Here is a 25,933-nt window from a genome sequence, read left to right as displayed (position 1 = left end):
TCCTAAAGTCTCTGTGCCAGGGAATGCTAGGGGTGTTTGCAGGATATCCCAGAGTCAGAAGCTGCCTCCCCAAGGTCAGGGAAGGTATTTCTCAGACTTCCCCGAACAGGGAACACTTCTGACTGAAGTGAGCTGCGTGGAGTTGTCTCTCGAGCTCCCCCACTCACTGACAATGGTTCCGGAATCCTGAGCGTGGGGAGGTTCCACCAACGGTCGGCAGCGCGTGGGTTCTAACGGAATGCATAAGCTCGTCTCCCCTGAGGCTTTTCCAATGTCTCTGTGCCAGGGAATGCTAGGGGTGATTGCAGGATATCCCAGTGTCAGAGGCTGCCTCCCCAAGGTCAGGGAAGGTATTTATCGGACTTCCCCGAACAGGGAACACCTGTGACTGAAGAGAGCTGCGTGGAGTTGTCTCTCGAGCTCCCCCACGGACTGACAATGGTTCCGGAATCCTGAGCATGGGGAGGTTCCACCAACGGTCGGCAGCGCGTGGGTTCTAACGGAATGTCTAAGCTCGTCTCCCCTGAGGATTTTTCTAATGTTTGTGTGCCAGGGAATGCTAGGGGTGATTGCAGTATATCCCAGTGTCAGAGGCTGCCTCCCCAAGTTCAGGGAAGATATTTCTCGGACTTTCCCGAACAGGGAACACCTGTGACTGAAGAGAGCTGCGTGGAGTTGTCTCTCGAGCTCCCCCACGCACTGACAATGGTTCCGGAATACTGAGCGTGGGGCGGTTCCACCAACGGTCGGCAGCGCGTGGGTTCTAACGGAATGCCTAAGCTCGTCTCCCCTGAGGGTTTTCCTAATATCTCTGTGCCAGGGAATGCTAGGGGTGATTGCAGGATATCCCAGGGTCAGAGGCTGCCTCCCCAAGGTCAGGGAAGCTATTTCTCGGACTTCCCCGAACAGGGAACACCTGTGACTGAAGAGAGCTGCGTGGAGTTGTCTCTCGAGCTCCCCCACGCACTGACAATGGTTCCGGAATCCTGAGCGTGGGGAGGTTCCACCAACTGTCGGCAGCGCGTGGGTTCTATCGCAATGCCTAAGCTCGTCTCCCGTGAGGGTTTTCCTAATGTCTCTGTGCCAGGGAATGCTAGGGGTGAATGCAGGATATCCCAGTGTCAGAGACTGCCTCCCCAAGGTCAGGGAAGTTATTTCTCGGACTTCCCCGAACAGGGAACACCTGTGACTGAAGAGAGCTTCGTGGAGTTGTCTCTCGAGTTCCCCTACGCACTGACAATGGTTCCGGAATCCTGAGCGTGGGGAGGTTCCACCAACGGTCGGCAGCGCGTGGGTTCTAACGGAATGCCTAAGCTCGTCTCCCCTGCGTGTTTTCCTAATTTCTCTGTGCCAGGGAATGCTAGGGGTGATTGCAGGATATCCCAGACCCACAGGCTGCCTCCCCAAGATCAGGGAAGGTATTTCTCGGACTTCCCCGAACAGGGAACACCTGTGACTTAAGAGAGCTGCGTGGAGTTGTGTCTCGAGCTCCCCCACGCACTGACAATGGTTTCGGAATCCTGAGCGTGGGGAGGTTCCACCAACGGTCGGCAGCGCGTGGGTTCTAACGGAATGCCTAAGCTCGTCTCCCCTGAGGTTTTTCCTAATTTCTCTGTGCCAGGGAATGCTAGGGGTGATTGCAGGATATCCCAGTGTCAGAGGCTGCCTCCCCAATGTCAGGGAAGGTATTTCTCGGACTTCCCCTAACAGGGAACACCTGTGACTGAAGAGAGCTGCGTGGAGTTTTCTCTCGAGCTCCCCCACGCAATGACAATGGTTCCGGAATCCTGAGCGTGGGGAGGTTCCACCAACGGTCGGCAGCGCGTGGGTTCTAACGGAATGCCTAAGCTCGTCTCCCCTGAGGGTTTTCCTAATGTCTCTGTGCCAGGGAATGCTAGGGGTGATTGCAGGATATCCCAGTGTCAGAGGCTGCCTCCCCAAGGTCAGGGAATGTATTTCTCGGACTTCCCCGAACAGGGAACACCTGTGACTGAAGAGAGCTGCGTGGAGTTGTCTCTCGAGCTCCCCCACGCACTGACAATGGTTCCGGAATCCTTAGAGTGGGGAGGTTCCACCAACGGTCGGCAGCGCGTGGTTTCTAACGGAATGCCTAAGCTGGTCTCCCCTGAGGATTTTCCTAATGTCTCCGTGCCAGGGAATGCTAGGGGTGATTGCAGGATATCCCAGTGTCAGAGGCTGCCTCCCCAAGGTCAGGGAAGGAATTTCTCGGACTTCCCAGAACAGGGAACACCTGTGACTGAAGAGAGCTGCGTGGAATTGTCTCTCGAGCTCCCCCACGCACTGACAATGGTTCCGGAATCCTGAGCGTGGGGAGGTTCCACCAACGGTCGGCAGCGCGTGGGTTCTAACGGAATGCCTAAGCTCGTCTCCCCTGAGGGTTTTCCTAATTTCTCTGTGCCAGGGAAAGCTAGGGGTGATTGCAGGTTATCCCAGTGTCAGAGGCTGCCTCCCCAAGGTCAGGGAAGGTATTTCTCGGACTTCCCCGAACAGGGAACACCTGTGACTGAAGAGAGCTGCGTGGAGTTGTCTCTCGAGCTCCCCCACGCACTGACATTGTTTCCGGAATCATGAGCGTGGGGAGGTTCCACCAACGGTCGGCAACGCGTGGGTTCTAACGGAGTGCCTAAGCTCGTCTCCCCTGAGGGTTTTCCTAATGTCTCTGTGCCAATGAATGCTAGGGGTGATTGCAGGATATCCCAGTGTCAGAGGCTGCCTCCCCAAGGTCAGGGAATCTATTTCTCGGACTTCCCCGAACAGGGAACACCTGTGACTGAAGAGAGCTGCGTGGAGTTGTCTCTCAGCTCCCCCACGCACTGACAATGGTTCCGGAATCCTGAGCGTGGCGAGGTTCCACCAACGGTCGGCAGCGCGTGGGTTCTAACGGAATGCCTAAGCTTGTCTCCCCTGAGGGTTTTCCTAATGTCTCTGTGCCAGGGAATGCTAGGGGTGATTGCAGGATATCCCAGTGTCAGAGGCTGCCTCCCCAAAGTCAGGGAAGTTATTTCTCCGACTTCCCCGAACAGGGAACACCTGTGACTGAAGAGAGCTGCGTGGAGTTGTCTCTCGAGCTCCCCCACGCACTGACAATGATTCCGGAATCCTGAGCGTGGGGAGGTTCCACCAACGGTCGGCAGCGCGTGGGTTCTAACGGAATGCCTAAGCTCGTCTCCCCTGAGGGTTTTCCTAATGTCTCTGTGCCAGGAAATGCTAGGGGTGATTGCAGGATATCCCAGTGTCAGAGGCTGCCTCCCCAAGGTCAGGGAAGATATTTCTCGGACTTCCCCGGACAGGGAACAGCTGTGACTGAAGAGAGCTGCTAGGAGTTGTCTCTCGAGCTCCCCCACGCACTGACAATGGTTCCGGAATCCTGAGCGTGGGGAGGTTCCACCAACGGTCGGTAGCGCGTGGATTCAAACGAAATGCCTAAGCTCGTCTCCCCTGAGGGTTTTCCTAATGTCTCTGTGCCAGGGAATGCTAGGGGTGATTGCAGGATATCCCAGTGTCTGAGGGTGCCTCCCCAAGGTCAGGGAAGGTATTTCTCGGACTTCCCCGAACAGGGAACACCTGTGACTGAAGAGAGCTGCGTGGAGTTGTCTCTCGAGCTCCCCCACGCACTGACAAAGTTCCGGAATCCTGAGCGTGGGGAGGTTCCCCCAACGGTCGGTAGCGCGTGGATTCAAACGAAATGCCTAAGCTCGTCTCCCCTGAGGGTTTTCCTAATGTCTCTGTGCCAGGGAATGCTAGGGGTGATTGCAGGATATCCCAGTGTCAGAGGATGCCTCCCCAAGGTCAGGGAAGTTATTTCTAGACTTCCCCGAACAGGGAACACCTGTGACTGAAGAGACCTGCGTGGAGTTGTCTCTCGAGCTCCCCCACGCACTGACAATGGTTCCGGAATCCTGAGCGTGGGGAGGTTCCACCAACGGTCGGCAGCCTGTGGGTTCTAACGGAATGCCTAAGCTCGTCTCCCCTGAGGTTTTTCCTAATGTCTCTGTGCCAGGGAATGCTAGGGGTGTTTGCAGGATATCCCAGAGTCAGAAGCTGCCTCCCCAAGGTCAGGGAAGTTATTTCTCAGACTTCCCCGAACAGGGAACACTTCTGACTGAAGTGAGCTGCGTGGAGTTGTCTCTCGAGCTCCCCCACGCACTGACAATGGTTCCGGAATCCTGAGCGTGGGGAGGTTCCACCAACGGTCGGCAGCGCGTGGGTTCTAACGGAATGCATAAGCTCGTCTTCCCTGAGGGTTTTCCTAATGTCTCTGTGCCAGGGAATGCTAGGGGTGATTGCAGGATATCCCAGTGTCAGAGTCTGCCTCCCCAAGGTCAGGAAAGGTATTTCTCGGACTTCCCCGAGCAGGGAACACCTGTGACTGAAGAGAGATGCGTGGAGTTGTCTCTCGAGCTCCCCCACGCACTGACAATGGTTCCGGAATCCTGAGCGTGGGGAGGTTCCACCAACGGTCGGCAGCGCGTGGGTTCTAACGGAATGCCTAAGCTCGTCTCCCCTGAGGGTTTTCCTAATGTCTCTGTGCCAGGGAATGCTAGGGGTGATTGCAGGATATCCCAGTGTCAGAGGCTGCCTCTCCAAGGTCAGGGAAGCTATTTCTCGGACTTCCCCGAGCAGGGAAAACCTGTGACTGAAGAGAGCTTCGTGGAGTTGTCTTTCGAGCTCCCCCACGCACTGACAATCGTTCCGGAATCCTGAGCGTGGGGAGGTTCCACCAACGGTCGGCAGCGCGTGGGTTCTAACGGAATGCCTAAGCTCGTCTCCCCTGAGGGTTTTCCTAATGTCTCTGTGCCAGGGAATGCTAGGGGTGATTGCAGGATATCCCAGTGTCAGAGGCTGCCTCCCCAAGATCAGGGAAGGTATTTCTTGGACTTCCCCGAACAGGAAACACCTGTGACTGAAGAGAGCTGCGTGGAGTTGTCTCTCGAGCTCCCCCACGCACTGACAATGGTTCCGGAATCCTGAGCGTGGGGAGGTTCCACCAACGGTCGGCAGCGCATGGGTTCTAACGGAATGCATAAGCTCGTCTCCCCTGAGGGTTTTCCTAATGTCTCTGTGCCAGGGAATGCTAGGGGTGATTGCAGGATATCCCAGTGTCAGAGGCTGCATCCCCAAGGTCAGGGAAGTTATTTCTCGGACGTCCCCGAGCAGGGAACACCTGTGAATGAAGAGAGCTGTGTGGAGTTGTCTCTCGAGCCCCCCCACGCACTGACAATGGTTCCGGAATCCTGAGCGTGGGGAGGTTCAACCAAAGGTCGGCAGCGCGTGGAATCTAACGGAATGCCTAAGTTCGTCTCCCCTGAGGGTTTTGCTAATGTCTCTGTGCCAGGGAATGCTAGGGGTGATTGCAGGATATCCCAGTGTCAGAGGCTGCCTCCCCAAGTTCAGGGAAGGTATTTCTCGGACTTCCCCGAGCAGGGAACACCTGTGACTTAAGAGAGCTGCGTGGAGTTGTCTCTCGAGCTCCCCCACGCACTGACAATGGTTCCGGAATCCTGAGCGTGGGGAGGTTCCACCAACGGTCGGCAGCGCGTGGGTTCTAACGGAATGCTTAAGCTCGTCTCCCCTGAGTTTTTTCCTAATGTCTCTGTGCCAGGGAATGCAAGGGGTGTTTGCAGGATATCCCAGTGTCAGAGGCTGCCTCCCAAGGTCAGGGAAGATATTTCTCGGACTTCCCTGAACAGGGAACACCTGTGACTGAAGAGAGCTGCGTGGAGTTGTCTCTCGAGCTCCCCCACGCACTGAAAATGGTTCCGGAATCCTGAGCGTGGGGAGGTTCCACCTACGGTCGGCAGCGCATGGGTTCTAACGGAATGCATAAGCTCGTCTCCCCTGAGGGTTTTCCTAATGTCTCTGTGCCAGGGAATGCTAGGGGTGATTGCAGGATATCCCAGTGTCAGAGGCTGCCTCCCCAAGGTCAGGGAAGATATTTCTCGGACTTCCCCGAACAGGGAACACCTGTGACTGAAGACAGCTGCGTGGAGTTGTCTCTCGAGCTCCCCCACGCACTGACAATGGTTCCGGAATCCTCAGCGTGGGGAGGTTCCACCAACGGTCGGCAGCGCGTGGGTTCTAACGGAATGCCTAAGCTAGTCTCCCCTGAGGTTTTTCCTAATGTCTCTGTGCCAGGAAATGCTAGGGGTGTTTGCAGGAAATCCCACAGTCAGAGGCTGCCTCCCCAAGGTCAGGGAAGTTATTTCTCAGACTTCCCCGAACAGGGAACACTTCTTACTGAAGTGAGCTGCGTGGAGTTGTCTCTCGAGCTCCCCCACGCACTGACAATTGTTCCGGAATCCTGAGCGTGGGGAGGTTCCACCAACGGTCGGCAGCGCGTGGGTTCTAACGGAATGCCTAAGCTCGTCTCCCCTGAGGGTTTTCCTAATTTCTCTGTGCCAGGGAATGCTAGGGGTGATTGCAGGATATCCCAGTGTCAGAGGCTGCCTCCCCAAGGTCAGGGAAGGTTTTTCTCGGACTTCCCCGAACAGGGAACACCTCTGACTGAAGTGAGCTGCGTGGAGTTGTCTCTCGAGCTCCCCCACGCACTGACAATGGTTCCGGAATCCTGAGCGTGTGGAGGTTCCACCAACTGTCGACAGCGCTTGGGTTCTAACGGAATGCCTATGCTCGTCTCCCCTGAGGGTTTTCCTAATGTCTCTGTGCCAGGGAATGCTAGGGGTGATTGCAGGTTATCCCAGTGTCAGAGGCTGCCTCCCCAAGGTCAGGGAATATATTTCTCGGACTTCCCAGGACAGGGAACACCTGTGACTGAAGAGAGCTGCGTGGAGTTGTCTCTCGAGCTCCCCCACGCACTGACAATGGTTCCAGAATCCTGAGGTTGGGGAGGATCCAACAACGGTCGGCAGCGAGTGGGTTCTAACGGAATGCCTAAGCTCATCTCCCCTGAGTGTTTTCCTAATGTCTCTGTGCCAGGGAATGCTAGGGGTGAATGCAGGATATCCCAGGGTCAGAGGCTGCCTCCCCAAGTTCAGGGCAGGTATTTCTCGGACTTCCCCGAACAGGGAACACCTGTGACTGAAGAGAGCTGCGTGGAGTTGTCTCTCGAGCTCCCCCACGCACTGACAATGGTTCCGGAATACAGAGCGTGTGGTGGTTCCACCAACGGTCGGCAGCGCGTGGGTTCTAACGGAATTCCTAAGCTCGTCTCCCCTGAGGGTTTTCCTAATATCTCTGTGCCAGGGAATGCTAGGGGTTATTGCAGGATATTCCAGTGTCAGATGCTGCCTCCCCAAGGTCACAGAAGTTATTTCTCGGACTTCCCCGAACAGGGAACACCTGTGACTGAAGAGAGCTGCGTGGAGATGTCTCTCGTGCTCCCCCACGTACTGACAATGGTTCCAGAATCCTGAGGATGGGGAAGATCCAACAGCGGTCGTCAGCGCGTGGGTTATAACGGAATGCCTAAGCTCGTCTCCCCTGAGGGTTTTCCTAATGTCTCTGTGCCAGGGAATGCTAGGGGTGATTGCAGGATATCCCAGTGTCAGAGGCTGCCTCCCCAAGGTCAGGTCATGTATTTCTCGTACTACCCGGAACAGGGAACTCCTGTGACTGAAGAGAGCTGCGTGGAGTTGTCTCTCGAGCTCCCCGCACTGACAATGGTTCCGGAATCCTGAGGGTGGGGAGGTTCCACCAACGGTCGTCAGCGCGTGTGTTCTAACGGAATGCCTATGCTCGTATCCCCTGAGGGTTTTCCTAATGTCTCTGTGCCAGGGAATGCTTGGGGTGATTGCAGGATATCCCAGTGTCAGAGTCTGCCTCCCCAAGTTCAGGGAAGATATTCCTCGGACTTCCCCGCACAGGGAACACCTGTGATTGGAGAGAGCAGCGTGGAGTTGTCTCTCGAGATCCCCCACGCACTGACAATGGTTCCGGAATCCTGAGCGTGGGGAGGTTCCACCAACGGTCGGCAGCACTTGGGTTCTAACGGAATGCCTAAGCTCGTCTCCCCTGAGGGTTTTCCTAATGTCTCTGTGCCAGGGAATGCTAGGGTTGATTGCAGGATATCCCAGTGTCAGAGGCTACCTCCCCAAGGTCAGGGAAGTTATTTCTCGGACTTCCCCGAACAGGGAACACCTGTGACTGAAGAGAGCTGCGTGGAGTTGTCTCTCGAGCTCCCCCACGCACTGACAATGGTTCCGGAATCCTGAGCGTAGGGAAGTTCTACCAACGGTCGTCAGCGCGTGGGTTCTAACGGAATGCCTAAGCTCGTCTCCCCTGAGGGTTTTCCTAATGTCTCTGTGCCAGGGAATGCTAGGGGTGATTGCAGGATATCCCAGTGTCAGAGGCTGCCTCCCCAAGTTCAGGGAAGGTATTTCTCGGACTTCCCTGAGCATGGAACACCTGTCACTGAAGAGAGCTGCGTGGAGTTTTCTTTCGAGCTCCCACACGCACTGACAATGGTTCCGGAATCCTGAGCGTGGGGAGGTTCCACCAACGGTCGGCAGCGCGTGGGTTCTAACGGAATGCCTAATCTCGTCTCCCCTGAGTGTTTTCCTACTGTCTCTCTGCCAGGGAATGCTAGGGGTGATTGCAGGATATCCCAGTGTCCGAGGCTGCCTCCCCAAGCTCAGGGAAGGTTTTTCTCGGACTTCCCCGAGCAGGGAACACCTGTGACTGAAGAGAGCTGCATGGAGTTTTCTCTCGAGCTCCCCCACGCACTGACAATGGTTCCAGAATCCTGAGCGTGGGGAGGTTCCACCAACGGTCGGCAGCGCGTGGGTTCTAACGGAATGCCTAAGCTCGTCTCCCCTGAGGGTTTTCCTAATTTCTCTGTGCCAGGGAATGCTAGGGGTGATTGCAGGATATCCCAGTGTCAGAGGCTGCGTCCCCAAGGTCAGGGAAGTTATTTCTCGGACTTCCCCGAACAGGGAACACCTGTGACTGAAGAGAGCTGCTTGGAGTTGTCTCTCGAGTTCCCCACGCACTGACAATGGTTCCGGAATCCTGAGCGTGGGGAGGTTCCACCAACGGTCGGCAGCACGTGGGTTCTAACGGAATGCCTAAGCTCGTCTCCCCTGAGGGTTTTTCTAATGTCTCTGTGCCAGGGAATGCTAGGGGTGATTGCAGGATATCCCAGTGTCAGAGGCTGCCTCTCCAAGTACAGGGAAGGTTTTTCTCGGACTTCCCTGAGCAGGGAACACCTGTGACTGAAGAGAGCTTCGTGGAGTTGTCTCTCGAGCTCCCCCACGCACTGACAATGGTTCCGGAATCCTGAGCGTGGGGAGGTTCCACCAACGGTCGGCAGCGCGTGGGTTCTAACGGAATGCCTAAGCTCGTCTCCCCTGAGTGTTTTCCTAATGTCTCTGTGCCAGGGAATCCTGGGGGTGATTGCAGGATATCCCAGTGTCAGAGGCAGCCTCCCCAAGTTCAGGGAAGGTATTTCTCGGACTTCCCCGAACAGGAAACACCTGTGACTGAAGAGAGCTGCGTGGAGTTGTCTCTCGAGCTCCCCCACGCACTGACAATGGTTCCGGAATCCTGAGCATGCGGAGGTTCCACCAACGGTCGGCAGCGCGTGGGTTCTAACGGAATGCCTAATCTCGTCTCCCCTGAGGGTTTTCCTAATGTCTCTGTGCCAGGGAATGCTAGGGGTGATTGCAGGATATCCCAGTGTCAGAGGCTGCCTCCCCAAGGTCAGGGAAGTTATTTCTCGGACTTCCCCGAACAGGGAACACCTGTGACTGAAGAGAGCTGCGTGGAGTTGTCTCTCGTGCTCCCCCACGCACTGACAATGGTTCCGGAATCCTGAGCGTGGGGAGGTTCCACCAACGGTCGGCAGCGCGTGGGTTCTAACGGAATGCATAAGCTCGTCTCCCCTGAGGGTTTCCTAATTTCTCTGTGCCAGGGAATGCTAGGGGTGATTGCAGGATATCCCAGTGTCAGAGGCTGCCTCCCCAAGGTAAGGGAAGTTATTTCTCGGACTTCCCCGAACAGGGAACACCTGTGACTGAAGAGAGCTGCGTGGAGTTTTCTCTCGAGCTCCCCCACGCACTGACAATGGTTCCGGAATCCTGAGCGTGGGGAAGTTCTACCAACGGTCGTCAGCGCGTGGGTTCTAACGGAATGCCTAAGCTCGTCTCCCCTGAGGGTTTTCCTAATGTCTCTGTGCCAGGGAATGCTAGGGGTGATTGCAGGATATCCCAGTGTCAGAGGCTTCCTCCCCAAGTTCAGGGAAGGTATTTCTCGGACTTCCCTTAGCATGGAACACCTGTCACTGAAGAGAGCTGCGTGGAGTTTTCTTTCGAGCTCCCACACGCACTGACAATGGTTCCGGAATCCTGAGCGTGGGGAGGTTCCACCAACGGTCGGCAGCGCGTGGGTTCTAACGGAATGCCTAATCTCGTCTCCCCTGAGTGTTTTCCTACTGTCTCTGTGCCAGGGAATGCTAGGGGTGATTGCAGGATATCCCAGTGTCCGAGGCTGCGTCCCCAAGGTCAGGGAAGTTATTTCTCGGACTTCCCCGAACAGGGAACACCTGTGACTGAAGAGAGCTGCGTGGAGTTGTCTCTCGAGCTCCCCCACGCACTGACAATGATTCCGGAATCCTGAGCGTGGGGAGGTTCCACCAACGGTCGGCAGCACGTGGGTTCTAACGGAATGCATAAGCTCGTCTCCCCTGAGGGTTTCCTAATTTCTCTGTGCCAGGGAATGCTAGGGGTGATTGCAGGATATCCCAGTGTCAGAGGCTGCCTCCCCAAGGTAAGGGAAGGTATTTCTCGGACTTCCCCGAACAGGGAACACCTGTGACTGAAGAGAGCTGCGTGGAGTTGTCTCTCGAGCTCCCCCACGCACTGACAATGGTTCCGGAATCCTGAGCGTGGGGAGGTTCCACCAACGGTCGGCAGCGCGTGGGTTCTAACGGAATGCCTAAGCTCGTCTCCCCTGAGGGTTTTCCTAATGTCTCTGTGCCAGGGAATGCTAGGGGTGATTGCAGGATATCCCAGTGTCCGAGGCTGCCTCCCCAAGGTCAGGGAAGGTTTTTCTCGGACTTCCCCGAGCAGGGAACACCTGTGACTGAAGAGAGCTGCATGGAGTTTTCTCTCGAGCTCCCCCACGCACTGACAATGGTTCCAGAATCCTGAGCGTGGGGAGGTTCCACCAACGGTCGGCAGCGCGTGGGTTCTAACGGAATGCTTAAGCTCGTCTCCCCTGAGGGTTTTCCTAATTTCTCTGTGCCAGGGAATGCTAGGGGTGATTGCAGGATATCCCAGTGTCAGAGACTGCCTCCCCAAGGTCAGGGAAGTTATTTCTCGGACTTCCCCGAACAGGGAACACATGTGACTGAAGGGAGCTTCGTGGAGTTGTCTCTCGAGCTCCCCCACGCACTGACAATGGTTCCGGAATCCTGAGCGTGGGGAGGTTCCACCAACGGTCGGCAGCGCGTGGGTTCTAACGGAATGCTTAAGCTCGTCTCCCCTGAGGGTTTTCCTAATTTCTCTGTGCCAGGGAATGCTAGGGGTGATTGCAGGATATCCCAGTGTCAGAGGCTGCCTCCCCAAGGTCAGGGAAGGTATTTCTCGGACTTCCCCGAGCAGGGAACACCTGTGACTGAAGAGAGCTGCATGGAGTTGTCTCTCGAGCTCCCCCACGCACTGACAATTTTTCCGGAATCCTGAGCGTGGGGAGGTTCCACCAACGGTCGGCAGCGCGTGTGTTCTAACGGAATGCCTAATCTCGTCTCCCCTGAGTTTTTTCCTACTGTCTCTGTGCCAGGGAATGCTAGGGGTGATTGCAGGATATCCCAGTGTCAGAGGCTGCCTCCCCAAGTTCAGGGAAGTTATTTCTCGGACTTCCCTGAACAGGGAACACCTGTGACTGAAGAGAGCTGCGTGGAGTTGTCTCTCGAGCTCCCCCTAGCACTGACAATGGTTCCGGAATCCTGAGTGTGGGGAGGTTCCAACAACGGTCGGCAGAGCGTGGGTTCTAACGGAATGCCTAAGCTCGTCTCCCCTGAGTGTTTTCCTAATGTCTCTGTGCCAGGGAATGCTAGGGGTGATTGCAGGATATCCCAGTGTCCGAGGCTGCCTCCCCAAGGTCAGGGAAGTTATTTCTCGGACTTCTCCGAACAGGGAACACCTGTGACTGAAGTGAGCTGGGTGGAGTTGTCTCTCAAGTTCCCCCACGCACTGACAATGGTTCCGGAATCCTGAGCGTGGGGAGGTTCCACCAACGGGCGGCAGCACGTGGGTTCTAACGGAAAGCCTAAGCTCGTCTCCCCTGAAGGTTTTCCTAATGTCTCTGTGCCAGGGAATGCTAGGGGTGATTGCAGGATATCCCAGGGTCAGTAGCTGCCTCCCCAAGGTCAGGGAAGTTATTTCTCGGACTTCCCCGAACAGGGAACACCTGTGACTGAAGACAGCTGCGTGGAGTTGTCTCTCGAGCTCCCCCACGCACTGACAATGATTCTGGAATCCTGAGCGTGGGGAGGATCCACCAACGGTCGGCAGCGCGTGGGTTCTAACGGAATGCCTAAGCTCGTCTCCCCTGAGAGTTTTCCTAATGTCTCTGTGCCAGGGAATGCTAGGGGTGATTGCAGGATATCCCAGTGTCAGAGGCTGCCTCCCCAAGGTCAGGGAAGTTATTTCTCGGACTTCCCCGAACAGGGAACACCTGTGACTGAAGAGAGCTGCGTGGAGTTGTCTCTCGAGTTCCCCACGCACTGACAATGGTTCCGGAATCCTGAGCGTGGGGAGGTTCCACTAACGGTCGGCAGCACGTGGAATCTAACGGAAAGCCTAATCTCGTCTCCCCTGAGGGTTTTCCTAATGTCTCTGTGCCAGGGAATGCTAGGGGTGATTGCAGGATATCCCAGTGTCAGAGTCTGCATCTCCAAGTTCAGGGAAGTTTTTTCTCGGACTTCCCTGATCAGGGAACACCTGTGACTGAAGAGAGCTTCGTCGAGTTGTCTCTCGAGCTCCCCCACGCACTGACAATGGTTCCGGAATCCTTAGCGTGGGGAGGTTCCACCAACTGTCGGCAGCGCGTGGGTTCTAACGGAATGCCTAAGCTCGTCTCCCCTGAGGGTTTTCCTAATGTCTCTGTGCCAGGAAATGCTAGGGGTGATTGCAGGATATCCCAGTGTCAGAGGCTGCCTCCCCAAGGTCAGGGAAGTTTTTTCTCGGACTTCCCCGAACATGGAACACCTGTGACTGAAGAGAGCTGCGTGGAGTTGTCTCTCGAGCTTCCCCACGCACTGACAATGATTCTGGAATCCTGAGCGTGGGGAGGTACCACCAACGGTCGGCAGCGTGTGGGTTCTAACGGAATGCCTAAGCTCGTCTCCCCTGAGGGTTTTCCTAATGTCTCTGTGCCAGGGAATGCTAGGGGTGATTGCAGGATATCCCAGTGTCCAAGGCTGCCTACCCAAGGTCAGGGAAGGTATTTCTCGAACTTCCCCGAACAGGGAACTCCTGTGACTAAAGAGAGCTGCGTGGAGTTGTCTCTCGAGCTCCCCCACGCACTGACAATGGTTCCGGAATCCTGAGCGCGGGGAGGTTCCACAAATGGTCGGCAGCGCGTGGGTTCTAACGGAATGCCTAAGCTCGTCTCCCCTGCGGGTTTTCCTAATGTCTCTGTGCCAGGGAATGCTAGGGGTGATTACAGGTTTTCCCAGTGTCAGAGGCTGCCTCTCCAAGGTCAGGGAAGATTTTTCTCGGACATCCCCGAACAGGGAACACCTGTGACTGAAGAGAGCTGCGTGGAGTTTTCTCTCGAGCTCCCCCACGCACTGAAAATGGTTCCGGAATCCTGAGCGTGGGGAGGTTCCACCAACGGTCGGCAGCGCATGGGATCTAACGGAATGCCTAAGCTCGTCTCCCCTGAGGGTTTTACTAATGTCTCTGTGCCAGGGAATGCTAGGGGTGATTGCAGGATATCCCAGTATCAGAGGCTGCCTCCCCAAATTCAGGGAAGGTATTTCTCGGACTTCCCCGAGCAGGGAACACCTGTGACTGAAGAGAGCTACGTGGAGTTGTCTCTCGAGCTCCCTCACGCACTGACAATGTTTCCGGAATCCTGAGCGTGGGGAGGTTCCACCAACGGTCGGCAGCGCGTGGGTTCTAAAGGAATGCCTTAGCTCGTCTCCCCTGAGGGTTTTCCTAATGTCTCTGTGCCAGGGAATGCTAGGGGTGATTGCAGGATATCCCAGTGTCAGAGGCTGTGTCCCCAAATTCAGGGAAGTTATTTCTCTGTCTTCCCCGAACAGGGAACACCAGTGACTGAAGAGAGCTGCGTGGAGTTGTCTCTCGAGCTCCCCCACGCACTGACAATGGTTCCGGAATCCTGAGCGTGGGGAGGTTCCACCAACGGTCGGCAGCGCGTGGGTTCTAACGGAATGCCTAAGCTAGTCTCCCCTGAGGGTTTACCTAATATCTCTGTGACAGGGAATTCTAGGGTTGATTGCAGGATATCCCAGTGTCAGAGGCTGCCTCCCCAAGGTCAGGGAAGGTATTTCTCTGTCTTCCCCGAACAGGGAACACCAGTGACTGAAGAGAGCTGCGTGGAGTTGTCTCTCGACCTCCCCCACGCACTGACAGTGATTCCGGAATCCTGAGCGTGGTGAGGTTACACCAACGGTCGGCAGCGCGTGGGTTCTAACGGAATGCCTAAGCTCGTCTCCCCTGAGGATTTCCCTAATGTCTCTGTGCCAGGGAATGCTAGGGGTGATTGCAGGATATCCCAGTGTCAGAGGCTGCCTCCCCAAGTTCACGGAAGGTATTTCTCGGACTTCCCCGAACAGGGAACACCTGTGACTGAAAAGAGCTGCGTGGAGTTGTCTCTCGAGCTCCCCCACGCACTGACAATGGTTCCGGAATCCTGAGCGTGGGGAGGTTCCACCAACGGTCGGCAGCGCGTGGGTTCTAACGGAATGCCTAAGCTCGCCTCCCCTGAGGGTTTACCTAATATCTCTGTGACAGGGAATTCTAGGGGTGATTGCAGGATATCCCAGTGTCAGAGGCTGCCTCCCCAAGGTCAGGGATGGTATTTCTCTGTCTTCCCCGAACAGGGAACACCAGTGACTGAAGAGAGCTGCGTGGAGTTGTCTCTCGTTCTCCCCCACGCACTGACATTGATTCAGGAATCCTGAGAGTGGTGAGGTTCCACCAACGGGCGGCAGCGTGTGGGTTCTAACGGAATGCCTAAGCTCGTCTCCCCTGAGGGTTTTCCTAATGTCTCTGTGCCAGGGAATGCTAGGGGTGATTGCAGTTTATCCCAGTGTCAGAGGCTGCCTCCCAAAGGTAAGGGAAGGTATTTCTCGGACTTCCCCGAACAGGGAACACCTGTGACTGAAGAGAGCTGCGTGGAGTTGTCTCTCGAGCTTCCCCACGCACTGAAAATGTTTCCGGAATCCTGAGCGTGGGGAGGTTCCACCAACGGTCGGCAGCGCGTGTGTTCTAACGGAATTCCTAAGCTCGTCTCCCCTGAGGGTTTTCCTAATGTCTCTGTGCCAGGGAATGCTAGGGGTGATTGCAGGATTTCCCAGTGTCAGAGGCTGCCTCCCCAAATTCAGGGAAGGTATTTCTTGGACTTCCCCGAACAGGGAACACCTGTGACTGAAGAGAGATGCGTGGAGTTGTCTCTCGAGCTCCCCCACGCACTGACAATGGTTCTGGAATCCTGAGCGTGGGGAGGTTCCACCAACGGTCGGCAGCGCGTGTGTTCTAACGGAATGCCTAATCTCGTCTCCCCTGAGTTTTTTCCTACTGTCTCTGTGCCAGGGAATGCTAGGGGTGATTGCAGGATATCCCAGTGTCAGAGGCTGCCTCCCCAAGTTCAGGGAAGTTATTTCTCGGACTTCCCTGAACAGGGAACACCTGTGACTGAAGAGAGCTGCGTGGAGTTGTCTCTCGAGCTCCCCCACGCACTGACAATGTTTCCGGAATCCTGAGTGTGGGGAGGTTCCAACAACGGTCGGCAGATCGTGGGTTCTAACGGAATGCCTAAGCTCGTCTCCCCTGAGTGTTTTCCTAATGTCTCTGTGCCAGGGAATGCTAGGGGTGATTGCAGGATATCCCAGTGTCCGAGGCTGCCTCCCCAAGGTCAGGGAAGTTATTTCTCGGACTTCTCCGAACAGGGAACACCTGTGACTGAAGTGAGCTGGGTGGAGTTGTCTCTCAAGTTCCCCCACGCACTGACAATGGTTCCGGAATCCTGAGCGTGGGGAGGTTCCACCAACGGGCGGCAGCACGTGGGTTCTAACGGAAAGCCTAAGCTCGTCTCCCCTGAAGGTTTTCCTAATGTCTCTGTGCCAGGGAATGCTAGGGGTGATTGCAGGATATCCCAGGGTCAGTAGCTGCCTCCCCAAGGTCAGGGAAGTTATTTCTCGGACTTCCCCGAACAGGGAACACCTGTGACTGAAGACAGCTGCGTGGAGTTGTCTCTCGAGCTCCCCCACGCACTGACAATGATTCTGGAATCCTGAGCGTGGGGAGGATCCACCAACGGTCGGCAGCGCGTGGGTTCTAACGGAATGCCTAAGCTCGTCTCCCCTGAGAGTTTTCCTAATGTCTCTGTGCCAGGGAATGCTAGGGGTGATTGCAGGATATCCCAGTGTCAGAGGCTGCCTCCCCAAGGTCAGGGAAGGTATTTCTCGGACTTCCCCGAACAGGGAACACCTGTGACTGAAGAGAGCTGCGTGGAGTTGTCTCTCGAGTTCCCCACGCACTGACAATGGTTCCGGAATCCTGAGAGTGGGGAGGTTCCAACAACGGTCGGCAGCACGTGGAATCTAACGGAAAGCCTAAGCTCGTCTCCCCTGAGGGTTTTCCTAATGTCTCTGTGCCAGGGAATGCTAGGGGTGATTGCAGGATATCCCAGTGTCAGAGTCTGCATCTCCAAGTTCAGGGAAGCTTTTTCTCGGACTTCCCTGATCAGGGAACACCTGTGACTGAAGAGAGCTTCGTCGAGTTGTCTCTCGAGCTCCCCCACGCACTGACAATGGTTCCGGAATCCTGAGCGTGGGGAGGTTCCACCAACGGTCGGCAGCGCTTGGGTTCTAACGGAATGCCTAAGCTCGCCTCCCCTGAGGTTTTTCCTAATGTCTCTGTGCCAGGGAATACTAGGGGTGATTGCAGGATATCCCAGTGTCAGAGGCTGCCTCCCCAAGGTCAGGGAAGGTATTTCTCGGACTTACCCGATCAGGGAACACCTGTGACTGAAGAGAGCTGCGTGGATTTGTCTCTCGTGCTCCCCCACGCACTGACAATGATTCCGGAATCCTGAGCTTGGGGAGGTTCCACCAACGGTCGGCAGCGCGTGGGTTCTAACGGAATGCCTAAGCTCGTCTCCCCTGAGGGTTTTCCTAATGTCTCTGTGCCAGGAAATGCTAGGGGTGATTGCAGGATATCCCAGTGTCAGAGGCTGCCTCCCCAAGGTCAGGGAAGTTTTTTCACGGACTTCCCCGAACATGGAACACCTGTGACTGAAGAGAGCTGCGTGGAGTTGTCTCTCGAGCTCCCCCACGCACTGACAATGATTCTGGAATCCTGAGCGTGGGGAGGTACCACCAACGGTCGGCAGCGTGTGGGTTCTAACGGAATGCCTAAGCTCGTCTCCCCTGAGGGTTTTCCTAATGTCTCTGTGCCAGGGAATGCTAGGGGTGATTGCAGGATATCCCAGTGTCCAAGGCTGCCTACCCAAGGTCAGGGAAGGTATTTCTCGAACTTCCCCGAACAGAGAACTCCTGTGACTAAAGAGAGCTGCGTGGAGTTGTCTCTCGAGCTCCCCCACGCACTGACAATGGTTCCGGAATCCTGAGCGCGGGGAGGTTCCACAAATGGTCGGCAGCGCGTGGGTTCTAACGGAATGCCTAAGCTCGTCTCCCCTGCGGGTTTTCCTAATGTCTCTGTGCCAGGGAATGCTAGGGGTGATTACAGGTTTTCCCAGTGTCAGAGGCTGCCTCTCCAAGGTCAGGGAAGATTTTTCTCGGACATCCCCGAACAGGGAACACCTGTGACTGAAGAGAGCTGCGTGGAGTTTTCTCTCGAACTCCCCCACGCACTGACAATGGTTCCGGAATCCTGAGCGTGGGGAGGTTCCACCAACGGTCGGCAGCGCATGGGATCTAACGGAATGCCTAAGCTCGTCTCCCCTGAGGGTTTTACTAATGTCTCTGTGCCAGGGAATGCTAGGGGTGATTGCAGGATATCCCAGTATCAGAGGCTGCCTCCCCAAGTTCAGGGAAGGTATTTCTCGGACTTCCCCGAGCAGGGAACACCTGTGACTGAAGAGAGCTACGTGGAGTTGTCTCTCGAGCTCCCTCACGCACTGACAATGTTTCCGGAATCCTGAGCGTGGGGAGGTTCCACCAACGGTCGGCAGCGCGTGGGTTCTAAAGGAATGCCTAAGCTCGTCTCCCCTGAGGGTTTTCCTAATGTCTCTGTGCCAGGGAATGCTAGGGGTGATTGCAGGATATCCCAGTGTCAGAGGCTGTGTCCCCAAATTCAGGGAAGTTATTTCTCTGTCTTCCCCGAACAGGGAACACCAGTGACTGAAGAGAGCTGCGTGGAGTTGTCTCTCGAGCTCCCCCACGCACTGACAATGGTTCCGGAATCCTGAGCGTGGGGAGGTTCCACCAACGGTCTGCAGCGCGTGGGTTCTAACGGAATGCCTAAGCTCGTCTCCCCTGAGGGTTTACCTAATATCTCTGTGACAGGGAATTCTAGGGTTGATTGCAGGATATCCCAGTGTCAGAGGCTGCCTCCCCAAGGTCAGGGAAGGTATTTCTCTGTCTTCCCCGAACAGGGAACACCAGTGACTGAAGAGAGCTGCGTGGAGTTGTCTCTCGACCTCCCCCGCGCACTGACAGTGATTCCGGAATCCTGAGCGTGGTGAGGTTACACCAACGGTCGGCAGCGCGTGGGTTCTAACGGAATGCCTAAGCTCGTCTCCCCTGAGGATTTCCCTAATGTCTCTGTGCCAGGGAATGCTAGGGGTGATTGCAGGATATCCCAGTGTCAGAGGCTGCCTCCCCAAGTTCACGGAAGGTATTTCTCGGACTTCCCCGAACAGGGAACACCTGTGACTGAAAAGAGCTGCGTGGAGTTGTCTCTCGAGCTCCCCCACGCACTGACAATGGTTCCGGAATCCTGAGCGTGGGGAGGTTCCACCAACGGTCGGCAGCGCGTGGGTTCTAACGGAATGCCTAAGCTCGTCTCCCCTGAGGGTTTACCTAATATCTCTGTGACAGGGAATTCTAGGGGTGATTGCAGGATATCCCAGTGTCAGAGGCTGCCTCCCCAAGGTCAGGGAAGGTATTTCTCTGTCTTCCCCGAACAGGGAACACCAGTGACTGAAGAGAGCTGCGTGGAGTTGTCTCTCGTTCTCCCCCACGCACTGACATTGATTCAGGAATCCTGAGAGTGGTGAGGTTCCACCAACGGTCGGCAGCGTGTGGGTTCAAACGGAATGCCTAAGCTCGTCTCCCCTGAGGGTTTTCCTAATGTCTCTGTGCCAGGGAATGCTAGGGGTGATTGCAGTTTATCCCAGTGTCAGAGGCTGCCTCCCCAAGGTAAGGGAAGGTATTTCTCGGACTTCCCCGAACAGGGAACACCTGTGACTGAAGAGAGCTGCGTGGAGTTGTCTCTCGAGCTTCCCCACGCACTGAAAATGTTTCCGGAATCCTGAGCGTGGGGAGGTTCCACCAACGGTCGGCAGCGCGTGTGTTCTAACGGAATTCCTAAGCTCGTCTCCCCTGAGGGTTTTCCTAATGTCTCTGTGCCAGGGAATGCTAGGGGTGATTGCAGGATTTCCCAGTGTCAGAGGCTGCCTCCCCAAATTCAGGGAAGGTATTTCTTGGACTTCCCCGAACAGGGAACACCTGTGACTGAAGAGAGATGCGTGGAGTTGTCTCTCGAGCTCCCCCACGCACTGACAATGGTTCTGGAATCCTGAGCGTGGGGAGGTTCCAAAAACGGTCGTCAGCGCGTGGGTTCTAACGGAATGCCTAAGCTCGTCTCCCCTGAGGGTTTTCCTAATGTCTCTGTGCCAGGGAATGCTAGGGGTGATTGCAGGATATCCCAGTGTCAGAGGCTGCCTCCCCAAGTTCAGGGAAGGTATTTCTCGGACTTCCCTGAGCATGGAACACCTGTGACTGAAGAGAGCTGCGTGGAGTTGTCTTTCGAGCTCCCCCACGCACTGACAATGGTTCCGGAATCCTAAGCGTGGGGAGGTTCCACCAACGGTCGGCAGCGCGTGGGTTCTAACGGAATGCCTAAGCTCGTCTCCCCTGAGGGTTTTCCTAATGTCTCTGTGCCAGGGAATGCTAGGGGAGATTGCAGGATATCCCAGTGTCAGAGGCTGCCTCCACAAGGTCAGGGAAGGTATTTCTCGGACTTCCCAGAACAGGGAACACCTGTGACTGAAGAGAGCTACGTGGAGTTGTCTCTCGAGCTCCCCCACGCACTGACAATGGTTCCGGAATCCAGAGCGTGGGGAGGTTCCACCAACGGTCGGCAGTGCGTGGGTTCTAACGGAATGCCTAAACTCTTCTCCCCTGAGGGTTTTCCTAATGTCTCTGTGCCAGGGAATGCTAGGGGTGATTGCAGGATATTCCAGTGTCAGAGGCTGTCGCCCCAAGCTCACGGAAGGTATTTCTCCGACTTCCCCGGACAGGGAACACCTGTGACTGAAGAGAGCTGCGTGGAGATGTCTCTCGTGCTCCCCCACGTACTGACAATGGTTCCAGAATCCTGAGGTTGGGGAGGATCCAACAACGGTCGGCAGCGCGTGGGTTCTAACGGAATGCCTAAGCTCAACTCCCCTGAGTGTTTTCCTAATGTCTCTGTGCCAGGGAATGCTAGGGGTGAATGCAGGATATCCCAGGGTCAGAGGCTGCCTCCCCAAGGTCAGGGAAGGTATTTCTCGGACTTCCCCGAACAGGGAACACCTGTGACTGAAGAGAGCTGCGTAGAGTTGTCTCTCGAGCTCCCCCACGCACTGACAATTGTTCCGGAATCCAGAGTGTGGGGAGGTTCCACCAACGGTCGGCAGCGCGTGGGTTCTAACGGAATGCCTAAGCTCGTCACCCCTGAGGGTTTTCCTAATGTCTCTGTGCCAGGGAATGCTAGGGGTGATTGCAGGATATTCCAGTGTCAGAGGCTGCCTCCCAAAGGTCACAGAAGGTATTTCTTGGACTTCCCCGATCAGGGAACACCTGTGACTGAAGACAGCTGCGTGGAGATGTCTCTCGTGCTCCCCCACGTACTGACAATGGTACCAAAATCCTGACGTTGGGGAGGAACCAACAACGGTCGGCAGCGCGTGGGTTCTAACGGAATGCCTAAGCTCGCCTCCCCAGAGGGTTTTCCTAATGTCTCTCTGCCAGGGAATGCTAGGGATGATTGCAGGATATCCCAGTGTCAGAGGCTGCCTCCCCAAGGTCAGGGAAGGTATTTCTCATACTTCCCCGAGCATGGAACAACTGTGACTGAAGAGAGCTGCGTGGAGTTGTCTCTCGAGCTCCCCCACGCACTGAAAATGGTTCCGGAATCCTGAGCGTGGGGAGGTTCCACCAACGGTGGGCAGCGCGTGGGTTCTAACGGAATGCCTAAGCTCATCTCCCCTGAGGCTTTTTCTAATGTCTCTGTGCCAGGGAATGCTAGGGGTGATTGCAGGATATCCCAGTGTCAGAGGCTGCCTCCCCAAGTTCAGGGAAGGTATTTCTCGGACTTCCCCGAACAGGGAACACCTGTGACTGAAGAGAGCTGCGTGGAGTTGTCTCTCGAGATCCCCCAAGCACTGACAATGGTTCCGGAATCCTGAGCGTGGGGAGGTTCCACCAACGGTCGTCAGCGTGTAGGTTCTAACGGAATGCCTAAGCTCGTCTCCCCTGAAGCTTTTCCTAATGTCTCTGTGCCAGGGAATGCTAGGGGTGATTGCAGGATATCCCAGGGTCAGAGGCTGCCTCCCCAAGGTCAGGGAAGTTTTTTCTCGGACTTCCCCGAACATGGAACACCTGTGACTGAATAGAGCTGCGTGGAGTTGTCTCTCGAGCTCCCCCACGCACTGACAATGTTTCTGGAATCCTGAGCGTGGGGAGGTACCACCAACGGTCGGCAGCGCGTGGGTTCTAACGGAATGCCTAAGCTCGTCTCCCCTGAGGTTTTTCCAAATGTCTCTGTGCCAGGGAATGCTAGGGGTGACTGCAGGTTTTCCCAGTGTCAGAGGCTGCCTCCCCAAGTTCAGGGAAGGTATTTCTCGGACTTCCCCGAACAGGGAACACCTGTGACTGAAGAGAGCTGCGTGGAGTTGTCTCTCCAGCTCCCCCACGCACTGACAATGGTTCCGGAATCCTGAGCGTGGGGAGGTTCCACCAACTGTCGGCAGCGCATGGGTTCTAACGGAATGCCTAAGCTCGTCTCCCCTGAGGCTTTTCCTAGTGTCTCTGTGCCAGGGAATGCTAGGGGTGATTGCAGGATATCCCAGTGTCAGAGGCGGACTCCCCAAGGTCACGGAAGGCATTTCTCTGTCTTCCCCAAACAGGGAACACCAGTGACTGAAGAGAGCTACGTGGAGTTGTCTCTCGAGCTCCCCCACGCACTGACAGTGATTCCGGAATCCTGAGGGTGGGGAGGTTCCACCAACGGTCGGCAGCGCGTGGGTTCTAACGGAATGCCTAAGCTCGTCTCCCCTGAGGATTTTCCTAATATCTCTGTGCCAGGGAATGCTAGGGGTGATTGCAGGATATCCCAGTGTCAGAGGCTGCCTCCCCAAGTTCAGGGAAGGTATTTCTCGGACTTCCCCGAACAGGGAACACCTGTGACTGAAGAGAGATGCGTGGAGTTGTCTCCAGAGCTCCCCCACACACTGACAATGGTTCCGGAATCCTGAGCGTGGGGAGGTTCCACCAACGGTCGGCAGCGCGTGGGTTCTAACGGAATGCCTAAGCTCGTCTCCCCTGAGGGTTTACCTAATGTCTCTGTGACAGGGAATTCTAGGGGTGATTGCAGGATATCCTAGTGTCAGTGGCTGCCTCCCCAAGGTCAGGGAAGGTATTTCTCTGTCTTCCCCGAACAGGGAACACCAGTGACTGAAGAAAGCTGCGTGGAGTTGTCTCTCGATCTCCCCCACGCACTGACAATGGTTCCGGAAACCTGAGCGTGGGGAGGTTCCACCAACGGTCGGCAGCGCATGGGATCTAACGGAATGCCTAAGCTCGTCTCCCCTGAGGATTTTCCTAATGTCTCTGTGCCAGGGAATGCTAGGGGTGATTGCAGGATATCCCAGTGTCAGAGGATGACTCCCCAAGTTCAGGGAAGTTATTTCTCAGACTTCCCCAAACAGGGAACACCTGTGACTGAAGAGAGCTGCGTGGAGTTGTCTCTCGAGCTCCCCCACGCACTGACAATGGTTCCGGAATCCTGAGCGTGGGAAGGTTCCACCAACGGTCGGCAGCGCGTGGGTTCTAACGGAATGCCTAAGCTCGTCTCCCCTGAGGGTTTACCTAATATCTCTGTGACAGGGAATTCTAGGGGTGATTGCAGGATATCCCAGTGTCAGAGGCTGCCTCCCCAAGGTCAGGGAAGGTATTTCTCGGACTTCCCCGAACAGGGAACACCTGTGACTGAAGAGAGCTGCGTGGAGTTGTCTCTCGAGCTCCCCCACGCACTGACAATGTTTCCGGAATCCTGAGCGTGGGGAGGTCCCACCAACGGTCGGCAGCGCGTGTGTTCTAACGGAATGCCTAAGCTCGTCTCCCCTGAGGGTTTTCCTAATGTCTCTATGCCAGGGAATGCTAGGGGTGATTGCAGGATTTCCCAGTGTCAGAGGCTGCCTCCCCAAATTCAGGGAAGGTATTTCTCGGACTTCCCCGAACAGGGAACACCTGTGACCTTAGAGAGCTGCGTGGAGTTGTCTCTCGAGCTCCCCCACGCACTGACAATGGTTCCGGAATCCAGAGCGTGGGGAGGTTCCACCAACGTTCGGCAGCGCGTGGGTTCTAACGGAATGCCTAAACTCTTCTCCCCTGAGGATTTTCCTAATGTCTCTGTGCCAGGGAATACTAGGGGTGATTGCAGGATATCCCAGTGTCAGAGGCTGCCTCCCCAAGGTCAGGGAAGGTATTTCTCGGACTTCCCCGAACAGGGAACACCTGTGACTGAAGAGAGCTGCGTGGAGTTGTCTCTCGAGATCCCCCACGCACTGACAATGGTTCCGGAATCCTGAGCTTGGGGAGGTTCCACCAACGGTCGGCAGCGCGTGGGTTCTAAAGGAATGCCTAATCTCGTCTCCCCTGAGGGTTTTCCTAATGTCTCTTTGCCAGGGAATGCTAGGGGTGATTGCAGGATATCCCAATGTCAGAGGCTGCCTCCCCAAGGTCAGGGAAGTTATTTCTCGGACTTCCCCGAACAGGGAACACATGTGACTGAAGGGAGCTTCGTGGAGTTGTCTCTCGTGCTCCCCCACGCACTGACAATGGTTCCGGAATCCTGAGCGTGGGGAGGTTCCACCAACGGTCGTCAGCGCGTGGGTTCTAACCGAATGCCTAAGCTCGTCTCCCCTGAGGCTTTTCCTAATGTCTCTGTGCCAGGGAATGCTAGGGGTGATTGCAGGATATCCCAGTGTCAGAGGCTGCCTCCCCAAGGTCAGGGAAGTTATTTCTCGGACTTCCCCGAACAGGGAACACCTGTGACTGAAGAGAGCTGCATGTAGTTGTCTCTCGAGCTCCCCCACGCACTGACAATTTTTCCGGAATCCTGAGAGTGGGGAGGTTCCACCAACGGTCAGCAGCGCGTGGGTTCTAACGGAATGCCTAAGCTCGTCTCCCCTGAGTGTTTTCCTACACTCTCTGCCAGGGAATGCTAGGGGTGATTGCAGGATATCCCAGTGACAGAGGCTGCCTCCCCAAGTTCAGGGAAGTTATTTCTCGGACTTCCCTGAACAGGGAACACCTGTGACTGAAGAGAGCTTCGTGGAGTTGTCTCTCGAGCTCCCCCACGCACTGACAATGGTTCCGGAATCCTGAGCGTGGGGAGGTTCCAAGAACGGTCTTCAGCGCGTGGGTTCTAACGGAATGCCTAAGCTCGTCTCCCCTGAGGGTTTTCCTAATGTCTCTGTGCTAGGGAATGCTAGGGGTGATTGCAGGCTATCCCAGTGTCAGAGGCTGCCTCCCCAAGTTCAGGGAAGGTATTTCTCGGACTTCTCAGAACAGGGAACACCTGTGACTGAAGAGAGCTGGGTGGAGTTGTCTCTCGACCTCCCCCACGCACTGACAATGGTTCCGGAATCCTGAGCGTGGTTAGGTTCCACCCACGGGCGACAGCACGTGGGTTCTAACGGAATGCCTAAGCTCGTCTCCCCTGCGGGTTTTCCTAATGTCTCTGTGCCAGGGAATGCTAGGGGTGATTGCAGGATATCCCAGGGTCAGAGGCTGCCTCCCCAAGGTCAGGGAAGTTATTTCTCGGACTTCCCCGAACAGGGAACACCTGTGACTGAAGACAGCTGCGTGGAGTTGTCTCTCGAGCTCCCCCACGCACTGACAATGATTCTGGAATCCTGAGCGTGGGGAGGATCCACCAACGGTCGGCAGCGCGTGGGTTCTAACGGAATGCCTAAGCTCGTCTCCCCTGAGAGTTTTCCTAATGTCTCTGTGCCAGGGAATGCTAGGGGTGATTGCAGGATATCCCAGTGTCAGAGGCTGCCTCCCCAAGGTCAGGGAAGGTATTTCTTGGACCTCCCCGAACAGGGAACAACTGTGACTGAAGAGAGCTGCGTGGAGTTGTCTCTCGAGCTCCCCCTCGCACTGACAATAGTTCCGGAATCCTGAGCGTGGGGAGGTTCCACAAACGGTCGGCAGCTCGCGGATTCTAACCGAATGCCTAAGCTCGTCTCCCCTGAGACTTTTCCTAATGTCTCTGTGCCAGGGAATGCTAGGGGTGATTGCAGGATATCC

Source organism: Vicugna pacos, unplaced genomic scaffold, assembly GCF_048564905.1.
Source record: "Vicugna pacos unplaced genomic scaffold, VicPac4 SAC-SAT, whole genome shotgun sequence".
Classification (NCBI taxonomy): Eukaryota; Metazoa; Chordata; class Mammalia; order Artiodactyla; family Camelidae; genus Vicugna; species Vicugna pacos.
This window is presented reverse-complemented; position numbering follows the sequence as displayed.